This window comes from Lissotriton vulgaris, chromosome 3_1, assembly GCF_964263255.1.
Source record: "Lissotriton vulgaris chromosome 3_1, aLisVul1.2, whole genome shotgun sequence".
NCBI classification, from domain to species: domain Eukaryota; kingdom Metazoa; phylum Chordata; class Amphibia; order Caudata; family Salamandridae; genus Lissotriton; species Lissotriton vulgaris.
The window spans coordinates 1,683,013,678-1,683,018,324 of NC_141689.1; the positions used below are offsets into that span (position 1 = coordinate 1,683,013,678).

The window sequence follows — 4,647 nt, forward strand, 5'->3', positions numbered from 1 at the left end:
TAGTGACCTCTCTGGACTTAATGGCCAATATCACAAGAAAAAACGTTTAGAAGAGGCCTTGGTTGTTTGTTATCCCTTTGTGACAGCAATAATAGTGACTTTGGGCCATATGTAGGTAATTGCAATTTACCGACTCTTAAATACCGAATCGGTATTTATGAGTCGGTAAATGCAATGTAGGTAAAAAATCGGTATTTTTTAACCGATTCGGTAAAATTCCGAATCGGCCATTCGGTATTTACCGAATCGGTATTTAACAAAGCAGTATTCCCCATTCATTCCTATGGGCCTTTTGGCCCATAGGAATGAATGGGAAATACCGATTCGGTAAATACCGAATCGGAAAGCAAAGAAAAGTGAAAGTGAATCAGGCAGCCAATCAGGTGCTACCACCCTCCCCCTCCCTACCAGGAAGTGGCTACACATGCAGCTGTAACTAATTAGAAGCTTCTGTAGAGGCAGTTGGAGCTGAGCTGAGTCCCTGAGCAGCAGAAAAAGTTTTGTGCACTTTTAAAATTGAAAAATGGCAAGCAGCACAGACAAAGATCAGCCAGAGAGGAAGAGAAAACTAAAATTTAGCAGCATGGAGCTGCAGGTCCTTGTTGAGGAGGTTGTGAAGGAGCACCAACAACTGTTTGGCAGGCAGTCCCTCACTGTGGCTGAATCTGCCAAAAGAAAAATGTGGCTGGACATTCAAGATAAAGTTAATGCAGTTGGAGTGACACCCAGAGATGTAGAGGACCTTAAAAAGAGGTGGTACGACCTCAGGAGCCTGACCAAAAAATAAATTGCTGAACACCACAAGCAGGCAAGCAAAACTAGTGGAGGAAAGAACCCAGCATCTCCCCTTACTGACCTGGAGGAGATAGTAGGCTCAACCATAGAACCTGAAAGCGTCTGCGGACTGGAAGATGTAGACAGCTCAGCCAGAGCTGCCAGCAGAAAAGGTAAGGCGCATGCACAGCAATCCCCTCCCCCCATCATCCTTCCTTTTACCCTATGTGGCTAAGTGAACCCCAGTCCAGTACAGCTAGCACTATACAGGAGCAATGCATTATGGGATATGTAGTCAGTAAATTAAAGACCATGTCACACAGCACAGGAACCACTAAGTTAGGGAAATGATTCCAGACAGAATGAAGCACAGGCAACATGTACATTGTTCAAGTGAAAATTATTTAATTGTAGTGGCTGTGAGGCAGTAGCGCTTAGCTAATGTACGCTCATATGTTCACAGGTCACACATCTCGCAGGCGTTCCCGGGAGACTGAAGGCACGGCACCAGAGAGGGATGAGAGTCAGGAGCCAGGCCCAAGTGCACAGAATGTATCAGAGGACACAGGTGCACCAAGTACACAGCCACCATCCCAAGACACAGAAATGGCTCCAGAGTTGCAGGCGTCCCCAGAATGTACACAATCCCCTCTGTTACTATCATCTCCAGAAATGCCTGCATCACTGCCTGTTACAACACCTGCATCACAACAGAGCAGGAGGCATGTTGTTGCCCCACTATTGGAAATGGAGTCATCAGCAGGTGACATGGAGGGGGAAGACACACACACCTTGCCTGAGGAAGGTAGCTCTGCCACACTGCAGTCCAGTGCAGAGGTGTCCCGTACTGGTCCCAGACGCCGCAGGCTCCGAGAAAGCAGTGTAGCTACACATGTGGAGGGTCCTATTGTGTTCTGTGGTCTGGAGGGGAGCATGGCCAAAATCCAAAGGATGCAGGGAAAGGCCATCATGTCTGTCCAACGCCAAATGCGGAACCTAAACAACACTATAGAAGACATAGGGAAGGGCATCAGAGAACTAGTTGATGTCAACAAGGAGATGGCTGCAGAGATGCGTGATATGTCACAATCGGTGCAGCTTCTGTGCGCCAAACTAGATCAGGAAATGTCATCAAGGCGCAAGGGGAAGCCGCGTGCGCAGCAACAAAATAAATCCATCAACCGCCTGGCCACTGCCACTTACCTGCTATGCAGGAGATGCATAAACATGCAAGAAGGACTCACGCAAAATAGTAATGAGGTATCAAGCGGCATTGCTAGGATGACCAGTGCTGTTGAGGTGCTGATAAATGCACAAACAGCACAAACTGCTGCTCTGGATGTGCCAGAGAGTGAAGGGAGTACAAGTAGGAGCAGCATGGCAAGCTCCCTTGTCACAGAAATACGGAGGAGCAGCAGGCGCCACGGTGAGGCAACAGCCCAAACGCCAAGTGAAGACAGCCAGCCACAAACATCTGGCAGTGGTAGGCGTGGATGCAAATGAGTAGTTCAGTTAATGGGGAAGTGACCCAAGACTAACATCTTTGCATGTATATAATTTGTGTTGCACAATTGTGCTTTAGAAACCTGCTTAGTGTCAAAATTAAACCACGTTTGGTGCACCTGTCTGTGTCTCTTTACTTACTTAAAAGTAGTTGCGTGTGATCTCTTCCCGTCTATGTCTGCCATCTGTTGGTGTTGCTACTCCAGCAGTGGTGGTTTCAGGCAGTGCGTCTTCGTCATCATGGTCCTCGTAATCAGAAAATTCCACCGGGGTGCCCTTCTTCATGGCAAGGTTGTGCAACATTGCACAGGTTGCAATCATCTTACAGCAGGTCACTGGTGTATACTGGCGTGCCCCTCCACTTTTGTGGAGGCAGCGGAACCTGCTTTTCTACAGCCCAAAGGTGCGCTCCACACTGCTACAGGTAGATTTGTGTGCCCTGTTGTATCTCCTCTGGCTGGGTGTTGAAGGGTTGAGGTAGGGAGTAAGGATGAAAGACCGGACCCCATATGCGCTATCCCCTATATGTAACAGAAAAATACATAACTCATCCAAACATACACATACATCTGAAATATGTATCAAGGGAGTGTTACACAGTGTTTTACCTAGCAAGTATCCTTCGCCATATTTCCCCACTGTCCCCCACTGTCAGGCGTGTGTATATTCCACTGTTTTGGAAGATGTATGAGTCGTGGGTACTCCCAGGAAACTTTGCAACTATGTCTGTGATGATGTACTTTGCATCACAGATTACCTGTACATTTATGGTGTGGGTAGACTTCCTGTTCCTATAAATGTACTCTGTGGCCGCCGGTGGACATATTGGTATGTGGGTGCCATCAATACAGCCAATGACTTTGGGGAAATGTGCCATTTGATAAAAGTCTGTCTAGGTCCTGAGCTGTTCTGCGTGCGTTGCAGGGAAGCTGATGTAAAAATGCATTCTCTGCATCATGACGTCTAGGAATTTCCTAAAAAAACAGCTCTGTGACACCCCATCTACCACAGCAACCACACTCTGGTAACTCCCAGAGGCAATCAGGTGTAGGCTACACAGCACCTGCACATGGGGTGGGATGGCGTGTGCCCATGGGGTTGGGTGCTCCAAAAGTGGGTGGAGGTCCCTGATCCTCTCCAGGATGGTTTGGGGGTGTAGCCTGTACCTCTGTATGATCTCTGGCTCAGTCAGTTGGAATAGGGTGATTCTCTGCCTGTAGACCTGCTCCTCCCTTCTCCAGACCCCCTCTCCTTCTGCCTGGAGCCGGAGCCGCCTCGCAATCATGTAGAATGCCGCCATTCTGGTCAAACAGTTGTATTCTAGGCCCTTTTTTATTATAGCCTGCACCTGGTTACCACCTGATTTGAATCCATAGTAAATACAGACTCGACTAGAGGTTACCTACATTTCAATGGTCATTTTTACCATTTCTTATTTACCGATTCGGCAATTTTACCGATTCGGTAAATTTACCGATTCAGCAAATTTTCCGATTCGGTAAATTTACAGATTCGTTAAATTTACAGATTCAGTAAATTTACCGAATCGTACGATTTTGTGGCCCCTACACCTCAAACACCAAATTCAGGTTGGAAACGGCCGAAATTCGGTATTTTTGGCCGTTACCGACGGGTATTTGGTTACCTACATCTGGCCCTTTGTTGCTTATCCTCTTCAAGGAATACATAAGGATCCCAAAGACTGAAGGAAAACAAGATACTGTGAATGATCCTCCATATATACCAAACTCATCAGCTAATGTCAACCTTACAAAGGATTTGACTTCAAAGAAACGGGGGACCCCACATCAATATAAGGCAGGTAGACGGGGAAAGTACAGGTATCAAAACAAGGAAGAGGACCTGCCCTGTAATTTTAAAGGTTGGCCTACGAGAGGTCCAAAGGATTAAGTACCACTCTGAACCCTAAATGAATATCTCACAGATAAATCAACACATATATATTATCAAAACTATTTATTATAGATTATTAAAGTTCATTTTTTCTCATTTTCATTTTGTATTTCAGTAGTATAGACAAACATGTTCAAAGAGGACAATTATAAATATACAATAATAAAAAATTAGATAAGAAGATTAATTCCTATTCATAGCCCATATTCCCACGATGCATACCACCAACACACAAACACAGTCATTCACACTTCATACAACACTTCACACAGTAGCCACAGATGTATACGATGGATATGGGACAGATGACATAAAGTCCCAGAAGGTTATGTAGGTTCCAGGAGTGGAACAAACGCCGACGCGCGTTTCGGTGTATAGCCCGACACGGGCTACACCTTCATCAGGGCGGAGGTGAGGTGGAAGGAGAGAGGGCCACAGATGAGAGAGGTTCTCTGT

The 4,647-nt window shown here is 46.2% G+C and overlaps 1 pseudogene; it reads right to left on the reverse strand.

Moving 5' to 3' along the window:
- Positions 1–1,530: 1,530 nt before the first annotated feature.
- LOC147728343 (uncharacterized) lies at positions 1,531–2,248 on the reverse strand (annotated as a pseudogene).
- Between the last annotated feature and the right edge of the window lie 2,399 nt (positions 2,249–4,647).